The sequence below is a fragment of the Bacillus rossius genome, chromosome 2 (assembly GCF_032445375.1).
Source record: "Bacillus rossius redtenbacheri isolate Brsri chromosome 2, Brsri_v3, whole genome shotgun sequence".
Taxonomy (NCBI): domain Eukaryota; kingdom Metazoa; phylum Arthropoda; class Insecta; order Phasmatodea; family Bacillidae; genus Bacillus; species Bacillus rossius.
The window spans coordinates 124,879,945-124,892,415 of record NC_086331.1 but is presented as its reverse complement, the minus strand read 5'-3'; the positions used below and the strand labels follow the sequence as shown (position 1 = coordinate 124,892,415).

At 38.0% G+C, this 12,471-nt stretch overlaps 1 long non-coding RNA gene across 4 annotated transcripts in view; it reads right to left on the bottom strand.

Annotated features, from left to right (window-relative positions):
• The window catches only part of LOC134529769 (uncharacterized), a 43,220-nt gene extending 33,600 nt beyond the window's left edge, over window positions 1-9,620 (bottom strand). Inside the window, exons 1-2 of one of the 4 annotated variants that reach the window (XR_010074703.1) lie at window positions 9,419-9,620; window positions 4,662-4,705 (exon numbers count right to left, since the gene is read on the bottom strand). This is a non-coding gene — a long non-coding RNA (uncharacterized LOC134529769). The remainder of the gene's footprint in view (window positions 1-4,661; window positions 4,706-9,418) is intronic. The other 3 variants (XR_010074702.1, XR_010074701.1, XR_010074700.1) reach the window with 3 other exon arrangements.
• Window positions 9,621-12,471: the final 2,851 nt, after the last annotated feature.

The following is a 12,471-nucleotide window of genomic DNA, read 5'->3' as shown; positions in this document are numbered from 1 at the left end:
AATTTGAGTGCACATGAAAACCTTTTAAGTTCAAATATTTTTTTTTTTTACATTATCCATCATTCATCCGAAATTCGTTGATCTTTTGGGTTTCGAACCCGAACTAACTCAGGGGTTAATTTCCCTCTTAGGTGCCTGTGCTCCAGTCTGTTAGTCTGATCAACCTTCAGTCTGAGCATGGAGTCTAAGTGAGTTAATAAATGTAGGTACCTGGGACTGAGGTTCTGTTTCGCCTTCGGGCAAGCAGCAAATTTCTACCGTATTCTCCATCGCCTGACTGTGCAGGGCTGAGTCCCAATGCCTTCGGCTTCTTATGGAAAGACTATTGTACAGGGGTTTTCATTCCCATTTAGTTTGTAAGTTACAGAGCTATCACGCTCATATACAGGGCTACCATACCCATTTACAGGGATTACAATCCCCATTCGTCACTGAGCGCTCAAGGACGCTTATCCCTTGTTTCGGCCTCAGTGCATTTCGGCCTCCCTCACAGCACCCATTTTGTGTTCCTACACGATATCCAATATCAGAGATCAACGGGATGAATTTCATTTCATTAATATAGCAACGACATAAATAGATGTAAGCATACAGGTACAATAAAATTAAGCTTTGAATTAAATATTTTTATTTATTATATGAATTTAAGGATATATTTTAAAATAATTAAAACTGAGTTTTAAAGGACCCATTTAATTATAAACGTATTCGACCTATAAGGTATTACAGTCAACGGTCATGGAATTAATTCTGCGTTTATTGTAAGTAGTTTATCTTAGTCGATTCTGGTACAGGGTAAGTATGACAGATTTCAATCATTTTATGTTCAGTGTTGGTTGCTTACCCTGGCTCCGCCTTTCAGTGGGGGAGTATGTGTCGGAAATTAGGAATTTCGACACTTTTTTTTTATTTTCTAATTTTATATAATTTTAAATTATTTTTGGAAATTTTATTTTTCTTTATAATTTGGTTACTTTGGGTGATCTACTCTTTGTTAGGCTGGTGTATCCCCCTAAGTTAAACTTTGTACCAGTAGACAAAAGCACCTTTCCCAGAGACCTATAGGATCTTTTGCAGATCTAAGACTTTGTTAGCTGCCAGTTTAAAATTTCCCTCGCTTACAGGCACGCCCCAGGCCCGTAACGTTACTTCACTTCATGACTAAAACCGCCTACAGCAGCTCTGGACGAGCTGTTACCATTTCTCAGAGGCGAGCTGACCATAGCCTTTACTGTCACGAATACGTATTAGGTTCTCTCCTCGAAAAGCACGTCATAGATGATTGTTCCCAGCGTCGTTGCGTTTTCTGCCCCCCCCTTACTCCACCCCCCCCCCCCTTTTCAGTTCTAAGAATTCGTCTAAGGCCAATGACCGGTCAGAGACCCCAGCAGACAGCGACCGTCTCCAAGGACGCCTTGCATAAAAAATGTGTGTGCCAAGATGGACCGCACACGATACCTAGCGGCAAATTCGCGAACCGCCCAGCCAACTTACCCTGTAGGCCGCCAGAGCGCAGCACTAGACTGCGCCCTTTATTCCCTTGGTAAAGCAGACGCCTTGGGCGAGTCGATTCTTTTTTATTTCAGACACCCCTCAACAGGTAGCGCTAAGGTCGGCCAGTGCTACCAACTTAGAGACATCAGTCAGAGTTTTTTTATGATGCCCACTCGGGGAACTTCGGAACCTTTCGGTCCGGACTCCCAGTCCCCCCCCCCCTCTCTACTTTTGATAGAACAGTTACTTTTAATTACGAGACGCGGTTCTTCGAGAGACACTTCGCGTCGCGACTGCAGACGGACCATTTTGCGATTATCGGCGAGTCGACGAGACACTGCAAGACTTCCATCCGGCCGCAACCGACTATGTAGTCGCCTAAATAAGGGATGCTATCCCTATAATCTTTTTCAAGTAGTTTAGTCCGTCTGCGTAGTACAAAATGTAATAGTTATTTTTCTTTTAATTTTTTTTGAAATGATGAAAACGACCGCGCCCAGCCGCGTATTCGCGGGATCCAGTTCCTGGCTGGCGACGCATCTCTAAATAGAAGCCAACTCCCCTGTCTGGTGAGTGACGATCCGCGACTTTCCTCAACCTCCCCTTAACTTTTCCGGGCATTTTCTGCCCCGTATACTGTCTGTGTACAAGTTCTGATCAGTTTTGATTCAGACTGTTCCAGACAGGGTCCGAGAGCCGGACGCCGAATTGGCATTTTCATCTCCCTTCTTCAACAGGACACAAGCGCCCTGGCATCATGTTCAAGCGTGATCTCCGAAACGAAGCCCCGACCTCCGGCGCTACTGTAAATTGGGATGGTTTAAATATATTTGTATTTTTTTTTATTGGTTTATGTATTTTTAGTAAATGAAACTTTTGATAATTTCATGTACGGCCGGCCCATAATTTTTCTTTCTTTCTTTCTGAATATACCTGAGAGCTGTTTAATTATGTAATTAATATTGTACGTTAATATTCTCTTGTATCTGCTATAAGTTTACTCAGTATGGAGTAATTATATTTCAGACGGAATCACACCTTGTTTCTGTTCATTACTAATAACATTGTGAAACCTAAAGATCCACCCAGCAAAACAAAAATGGTAATCAGACCGTGGTTTGCTGCTACAAGTTCCAACATCAATCAGTTTCTTATCTTCTTCGTTGTCTGCAGATTTTTCCATCATGTAGTTGAAGTCCTTCAGAAACTTGAGGTTCACATTTGGCCCATCTAGGGCTATCTGCAAAACATTTTTCAGAGGCAATTCCAAACCATGCATTCCTGAAGTGAAAGACTCAAGAAGATCAGCTGCAGTGGCATGCCCTAGAAACACGGAGTTCAGGTAGCGAGTTGAAACCATGTTTAAACTAGGGTCCCAGTAACGAACAATTATATCCATCTGTCTTTTTTGCGCAATACGATTCAGACTCTCGTCCAGCGAAACTGCAAAAAATGTACACTTCTGTAAAGTATTGGCAAGTTTTTCTTGAAAAAAAGGGCCAAGGCCAAAGGATGTCACATAACCAATTTTATCCTTCTGAATTTTGAATTTTTGTGCTATAACACTGTCGGGGAACATTATGGGGAACAAATCACTAGTAGCGCATGTACCTCTGTCAGATGTGTGTGTCATTACCTTATTAAGTGACCACAATATTTCTGCTTTCCACACATTCTCATCAACACAATATTTATTTAAAGAACCTGGGAAATGTTGTGACTTTGAATTTGAAGGAGTTACACATTCAGTACATGATTTATCAATAGAAGTCACGGTTCTTGAACTACTTGAAGTGGAAGTTGTAGAATCTTTTTCCTGACCCAAATGTGTGAGCTTGTGTTAGTGTTGATTGTTTGCTTTGTAGTATGGCAGAAGACAGCTCCAGATGTTTTTTTCCTGCTTCATGAACTTTCACAGATGACAAACCACTGTGACTTACATCAAACTTCAATTTACAGAGTGTGCAAAATGCCTTGTACTTGTCATCTTTAACAAAACGCAACCACTTTGAAAACCTATCATTTTCATCTGAGAGCCAATATTCTTTAAAAGAACATTTGCCAGGCATTTTCTTTTTCTTAGTTACTTTTCATTCAATTAACACTGGAAATAAAATTATTAGCATGCAGTTGCAGTAAAAGCATGCAAAAATATACAAAGTTAACAAATGAAGGTTAGTTTGAAACTTAATTGAATAAAATTAATTAGATCTGCTTTCCCGCATGCCAATTTTTTGTCTCACTTTAAGCGCTAAAACACTTTAACATTTGTTGGCAAACATTTTCAGCACATTATGTATATCACAGAAAATATTACAATAACATTCCGTAGCACTTTAACCTCTTCGACAATGATTTCAGTTGGAAAATAAAATGTGGCGGCAATTAAGCGATTTTGTGTTTTGTAATTTGTAAACATAGTCGTTAACAAAATCAAAACACGAAAATACATCACACATTTTGTGCACAAATTTTTGGTTAAATACTTATTGATATGGACGCGGGTCTCGCGCATTGACGCCTTGACAGCTACAATCGATTATGTGCGATCGTTGTGCGCTCTGTAAAGTAAGAATGAAACTGACTACGCCATGGCCGCCATGGAATTGAATAAATTACGTTTTCAAAGCATTCTAATGGACTTTTTTTTAAATAATGAAGAGCAAATCGCTATTATTAAAATTTTATCTGCAGCCTATGTGAAAATTATGACGTTGCACGTAGGAGAATAGAAGCTGCAAGCAACATTTTGAAAGGTATTTTAAAGCAAACGTCTTATGGCGAAAATGGCGGGACTGGCCTAGTTAAACACAGGAAAATGTATTGTGTGGGAACATTTTAACCGATGATTTTCCTGAAAATGCAAGCTGCCAATAGCACAAAAAAATATGGTAAATACAAGATCAGTGCACAAGAAATACACATTAGCCTTTTAATTAATTTTTTCGTGACTTTTACCAAAATATACTAAAAAATGGTAACTTTTTTGGGACTTTCGTGACCTTTTACAACATTCGTGACTTTTTCGTGACTTTCGTGACCTAGTAGACACCCTGATTAAACATAATTACAAATTCTCATACACGTCAAAATTGAGTAATACCAACATATACAACCAGTAAATTAATAATCACTGAAGTCTTGAAATAAATACTTTATGAACATACCTAGTTTCTATCATTTCGGTCTGGACTTTTCCTGGGTACTGGCACTGCAACAAAAAAAAACATTATTACCCCAGGTATGCAATACAAAACAGTTGTGTTTGATTAACATAAGATTCTTGCTCTGTAAGATAGGCCTACACATTACAGATGAGTACAGCACGTTTACAGAGGAATATTTTAATGTTAAATCTCAAATAAATTCTGACTAAGAGAATTATATTTTTATGAAAGAACATAAAGGTAAATAATAGTAAGTAGTATATAACCTCTTTTAATAAATATTTTTCCTGAAACAAAATTTATAATTTGACAAAATGTATTTCTCGAGCGTTATCGGAGCCCACCCACCGGCAAAGTGGCTATCGCGGACATCAGCTGTGTCGTTAAAAACTAATTACTACACATATGACAGCAAATCAACAGAAACCTGACTGATTAACCACAGTTTTTTGTCATGTGTTTTTTTTTATGTTAACATGCATACTGGCAGAACAATCAAGGGTTTGGTGACATCACTTCCTATCCCTGGCTGGAAGTCATGGTTCCGTGTGAATCTGAACAGCCAGTATGATTTGGACCATGGATAGAAGCATGAATCCTGAGGAATTCATTCAATTTCTTGCAGTAACTGTTTTCCATTCTGATGATTACACTTGATTCAATTAAACCTCTCTCATGTCAGCATCCCCAAGTCTTCTAGCCATTGTGAGTGAGAGCACTCATCTCCCCTCCCATAGCAGTGGCACAAGGCACGAGTGACCACTGTTCGACACTGGCTATCTCCAGAGACTGATGTTCTGTTAATTAGCCTGACCACACCGTGACAAAACAGCACAGCTACATTTTGAAATGACAGTGCCATAGTTCCAAAGTTTACAGTTTACCGTTGTAGTGTGTTATAGCAGTACTTGTCAGTGCCCTTAGACTACAATAAAACAACTTGGTACCTGGACGTACATGAGTGTCACTCAGTAAAAGCACCTCTTGTCGCTCCTGTCACAACAGTAGAACTTAAGTATAACATTTAAAATGCCCGTTTTTATACAGAAAGCCACTATGAAATTCTGTGTACGCTCCTGCAAGGTAGACAGATTATCTATACCAATACCTTTGTATCCCAACTAAACCTTGTAACTATATTATAAATGTGAAGGTTTACTTGGTTGAAAAAGTGTTTTTTTTTTTTCCATTAAACATTTCTATTAGAACTTCTTACATTCCAGATTGGCCTGGCAAACCAACCCACTATAGCAACAAGTTCATTATAGGCCATACACTTGAAAAGTTTATGATGTTAAAATGCAATGACTTCAAAGATTATTTTGCAGGTTCGTCTTTTCATCAAAGCTAGGAAGACTATTAATAAAATGGATATTTTTTTTATAATTTTGTTAAATAAAAAATATTATTTAAATAAAAAATATTTTTTTAAACAGTCTTCTGTTTTATTATTTTCCAAGACACATAGATCACAATTTACAGTTCAAGTCCAGATGACTTTCCACAGATATTATATTAACTGTAGCTCATCGCTCGGTTATATAAAAAAAAATTGAAGACACGGTGGTACGGGAAAGGGGGGAGAGGGGTTGAGCTGGAGTGACAACTTTCACCCTGGGCTAAAGCCGACACCTGGGGTCGAATTTATAATTAATCAGCCCAAAAATTATATAAAAAAAAAGTTAAAACTCAATTGGCCCTGTCCACAAGGCTAGAAATTATCCCGTCACGCCATTCAAATAAAATTATGCGGTTGCCAATGACGCGAACACACGCTGTGACAATCAAGCGACAAAGAAGTTGCCTTCCCTTACAAAAGTGAAAACAAACGGAGGCAACCCAGTGGGTCAGCCAGCCAATCACAATACAGAACCAGGCACATGAATGTACATAGAAAAATATAGGAAAAAATTGTTCTCTGAAAGTCTGGTACATCACATCACACCACCGCATGGTTCATCTTAATTGGCTGGCAAGACAGCACCCAGCAAACCTTCTGGTCTAATGCTGCGATGTCATGCATCTATGTGAATGGGTTTTCCTAACTCCGCACTAACTTGAGGCATGAAAATAACTTACTGGCAACAGTGTCGCACCCCTGGTCTTTCTATTTGCTTCTACTTCTACAATGTTACAGCCTCACAAACCACAAGGTGATTTAAAAATGTAATTAATACCCCTGTTAATGTAACCAATTTAAGCACACTGCAATAGAACAAAAATAAAAAAAAAACTACATTCAACTAAATATATACAAACTAACCAAAAGAAATAATTAATTAAAATTTCTTAGCATAAACAAAATTCTGGAAATGCATATGCATAATAGAAGAAACATTATCATAAAATAATTATGAACCTTAAGAAAACCTAGGCCATCTAACACATTCTTAGCCAAAATATTAGTACAGGGGCAGGAGTTATGCTATGCTAGAAACTACACTTATCCTCAACTTGAGATTGTTACTTATGCATTATATTTTTGTTGCTCAATTTTTTTTGCAGCCACACAAATACACAATACATATTTACTAATTACTTCATAGTTGATTAAGTTTTGTTTTACTTCATAAATGAGTAAAAAAATTACATGTAACTTGATTTCAAACCTATTAAATAATTACTGAGAAACAGTAGTTGAATTATAGAAACATGAAAACATGTTAAAAATTTTTTTAGCTACATTCAAAGTTGCCGGGAAAAACTGCTACCTACTGCCTGTTGCAAAAAATAACTTTATTGCATTTTAGGTGCAAATCAACATTTTCTCTGAACCGTACTTTATTCCAGAAGGTACATTTTTTTCTAAATTTCTTAAATTACTTCAATATACTGCACAAGAAAAATTGTCTTCACATATATTATTATTAAAAAATGTGAGTTCCTAGTTAACTTTTGGTACTATTCTGAAAAGCATTTTCAGTTCAGTAAATTAGAAAATAATAGCAAAATACTCAAAACTGAATGCTGCTTAGAACTACCGTGGTTGATAAACTGAGCAGCAGTAATTAATGAGCAGCTTCAATTAGAGACCCACTAGGTACCGTAACATTCTAGCAGAAAAAAGCTTTACAGAAGTGACAATTTTTGAATATTGAATTACCCTCTAAAGAAATAAAAAAAGAACCTCAAAAAATGTTTCTAATGGAAAATGAATATGTTAAACTGTGCCATACTGATTCATAAAGTGCAAGAGGACTGAGCTTAAATTCGATACACACCTTACCTACTCCATTATCTCTGATTATTGTAAGATATTTTCCATTTTTATTGCCATATTACATTATTCTACATTCTTAACTTGTTACATTGTGTGGAGTATTTTCATTTATAATTTTTTCCTTTGTAATGAAATTCTCTTCACCATTTCCATGAGGCTCATTTAACAAAATTAAAAGTTTAAAACTTACAAGTTATATTTTCCAAAGTGAATAAAGAAATCCAATTACAAGTGTTTCACAAAAGCACACTTGTAAACATGTAATGACAAGTGGATTTAAGTTGTACAAATTTCAGTTTCTGGATTTACCTACATTAACTGATCACTCTGAAGGTGTCCGTTAGAGTTGAATGTACGGATATAATTTTTGTGGTTTGTGAATACACAATACAATATAATGAACTTAGGAATTACTTATTGTGTGATATCACATACTAATTTAAATATTTCACTGAATTCAGAATGTATTACATAGCCATAGGTAGTGTGACTTTTTCCCAAAAAGGCTAGGTATTTGCAGTTCTAGGTGACCATGATTACAGTAAAGGTTTGCTTCGATCAGCAAATAACCATTTAAAATACTGTAAAATTTTATGAAAGTATGAGTTCTTGCAAAATCTTATTATTTTGACAGGATTCTAGAAACCATGGTGTAGGTATTGCATATTTTTCTCAACGAATGATATCTGCACTAGCCACACTAAAAACTCATACAGACTACAGAAAAGGTGTCAAATATAGGACGCTAATAAATGAAATGAAAAATGAAAATGAAATAGTGATTTGTGGGTTTTTAAGTTAATTTACATTCCATAGGGTTGTGTTAAATTTTCACAAGGGGTATATTTTTGAAGGTGTAGTTTAAACGGAGAAGTGAAATTCTGGTTAACTTACTTCAGCAACATCAAAAATAACTAGAATTTTTAAAATGTATATTATAAAAACTCAAAAAATTTAGTTAAAATTGTTAGTAAACTATTTTTAACAAATCAACAGTTGTAAAAGACGATTTAGGTACCAAATTTAAAATGAGATAATGTTGATAAAGAAGTTATTAAAATTGTAAATAATTTGTTAAACAAATTTTAATAATTTTTCATTATATAAAGGTACTCTTGAATTATTATTTCTTCGCATCTCTGGCATTCATCGTTCTATCCACAACAGAGTTTATTCAGGACCCACTTTGGCAGGATAATCAAGTAATATTAGAATTACCCAAAAACATCATTTACAGATATTTTAAGGCGTAGTGACTCAAAATTTATCTTCTGTTTTGATAAGAAAGAGAGTAAATTGAGACACGGCTATAGAGTCAAACGTTGCATACCAACAGAGGTAGAAAAGTAACTAAAATTAAACAGCTACGAATTAACACGCTTATTTATGATTTTGTGTACTTTCCTCTTTCAGCAACCCAGCATATCCTACAAATAACCATATCTTTAAAGCTTCTATTAATACAGTAGACAAGTTACGAACGTAAATAACTAATTCCAAAACGACGTAAATTGATGAACACCAATAAAGTACTAACCACAAAACTGCACAGACACAAATTCAAATGATGATTTTCGTACCTCTTATGACTTCCATTTATTTATTTAATTTTTTGTTGCCAAAAATGACACTTCATATATAACAATATCTAAAATAATCATAACACTGAAATTATGACACCAGTCTACAAATAACTACATTTCGATACTGACCACATTAAAATCTCACGAATTGCCAACAAAACAAAAAACAATTCCCTACAAATTAAACAAAAAAAAATCGTTAATTTATAAATTTCACCTACAAATTCACAAAACCAAGCTGACAAAAAAAACTAAATAAGTGCCATTTTTAATTTAAAATTATTAAAATTAACTGTATATGAAAAGTTCAGCACTAAAATACGACAAAATATATTAGAAATAGTGTATGTAATCATAATCTACATGTATTTCATTAATTTTGTAACCATGTTTACAAGCCCTATAATCAGAGAGACACTGCTCATCAACTGAGTCTATTGGGTGCTAAGAAAATAAATAAAATAAATAAATAAAATGATCTTTCCAATTTTTATAAGGGAATCCTTCTGAAGTTGTGTTCTGTATCGCCTTTCTCTTCAGCCACTTGAATGGCAGCAGTATGACCAGTCATAGTGAACACTAAATTCAGTGCTTTCAACTTTATATTTGAATATTTCCGATACAATAGGATAAATCTCATGCTTCCTAAGAATTCTGACCACGTGTTCTGAAATTTCCTTGACGTAAGCAATGAAAGCTTTATTAGCAATTTGCTCTTTATTTTGCTGTTGTGGTGACTTTCTGGGGGAGCCTAAATTGTAAACAGGGTTGAGACCCATCCAAACACACCCAAAGAGTTCATCTTCCGCCAACTTAGGGATTTTGTTTTTCTTTTAACAAAATACAGGGGAATTATGGTCATGGAGTTCAATGTTAACATGGCACAGAAAATTTATCACTTCATCCTGATTGCATGATCTTGTATAGTACATTGTTCCTGTGGTACATGTTGCTTGATGTTTTGATTTGGCACATTGAAAGAACCTGGGCATAACTAACTTGAGATATTACAATTATATTGCTGTGTTCCAGGAGGGCACCAGGTTAGCTCAGCAGCTAACCAAATGTGGGACTTGTGGGTGCGTTGCCCCTGTGTGGCCCACTAGGATCGTCAGCGGAGTTCATGGCTGGAGGGGGCCCTAGCTGGTGTAGGGATGCTGAATGCAAAAATAGACACGAACTCGAGATTTAGATGGTTGTTGGCACGTCGTGAATGGGGGTGCGGAATGGCCGTTTAATTAGATGAATTATTACAGTCGCAAATTACAGTTACACTACACTTGCATGTCGCACACAGAATTACCTTACAAAGTTACAATTAGATCAATATGAGTGCTGTGACGCACTATCACTAGTTAAACCCTCATGCCAGTTGTGGTTAAGGGGGAGGTTGATTGGAGGCGATCAATCCCGAAAATCGTTAATTGGGCGGTGTCTGGATTCACTTGTGGGAATCGCGGTATGCAGTTAAATTAGATACAAAGTTCACTCGTGATTGTTGTCGGTGTATATGCTCTCGACGTTAATGAAAGTTCACTGTTAGCGGGAGTCGGCCTGTTGCCGTAAAGTGGACTACCCCACGTAATGTCTCTTGTGGGGAGTTTAAAAATTATGCGGCTGGATTAGGCCCTACACCGTAAAAGGACCGGGGACGCACTGGGAGTTAAGGTAACGAATAAAAGAGATTTGGTTTGATTGACTATATTTACCAGAAGTAGTGTTCGGTGTGGACAAAGGATGATGGCTCCCCGTGGAACGCACATCCGCCCCGGTCTGAGAGTCGCTCGGTACTGGTGTGTGCCCTTGGCGTGAGGGAAGGTCTCAGCGTTCTCTCGCGCTAAAGTTGCTAAAGTTCCGTTATTCGGAAATTATTTTAATAATAAAGCACTGAGAGCAGCTCTAAATTCACACATTAATTATTATTAATCATTAATCTGATTGGCAGATAACCTTTAATAATTATGGTTGATGCCATCCCCGTTGCCTGATCTGAATTTTACGTGAATTAGAAATGTTTTGATTAGTTTTGATCTCAAGGGCGGGGTTCCTGGCCTCGTGGCTGCAGGCAGGGACGCGTTGGCAAAGGGCTCCCCGGGCTGTTATGGCCTCCCAGGACGCCGTATTAATAAAAACACGCACGTACTTTTAGCTGGTTTACTCCGTCGCACACATTACACTTGACACGCTCACGTGACTGGCCGCTTCATCGTCGACCTAAGCACCACGCACGCCACCCTCTATTGGCAGACTTTTTACGGCCACACGGTAACACGGTGGCAAGTACGTTGATAGGGGTTGTTCCCGGCGAGTTGCGAGTGGGATGCTCGGGTGAGCGGTAAGTCTGTTCCTACCTACGTGAAAGTCTGCGGAACGCAACGTGAAATACGTGGACGACTGGTCATACAAAATTACTTAATAAAAAACACTACACTACAGTCACTGTGGTTAGTCCCGGGTTCGGACCAGGTCCGGGTAACCCACACAGGTGGTTCTACAATGGTGGCTACTCCGCGTGGTGGCTGGGGCCACGTTACGCTGGGTACAGACGCGGCGGGATCCGGCTGGATATCGCGCCCGCGACCGTGGCACGTCCCAGTTAATGACTCGTCTTAAAACTTGAGTTCACGTTTGGCGCAGTGCCGCCCCGCGTGGGCGATGAACTAATTCCCGAGGTGGGATTTCACTAGCGTGAGGCGCAGGTGCCATGGAGGGTCACCTAATTAATTACGTAGCACTCGAAAAGCACTCTATCGGGTTGCACATTATATTGAAGGACCGTGCGAAATCTCGAACGGACGATTCGGGCCGACCGGGGAGCTGAGTTAAACGGTTTTACTATAATTACCTATTGCAGTGACTGGTGAAGTTGGCGCGAAAGTTGAGAGCTTCCCGTGCGTGAGCTGCCGGCCCTGGCGAGTGCTGGATGGCGACTGACTAACCTCCCTGGCCACCGGGACCAGGGAGGGGGGAAATTCCGCGGGGAAACTGCGGAGCGCGGGAAGATGAT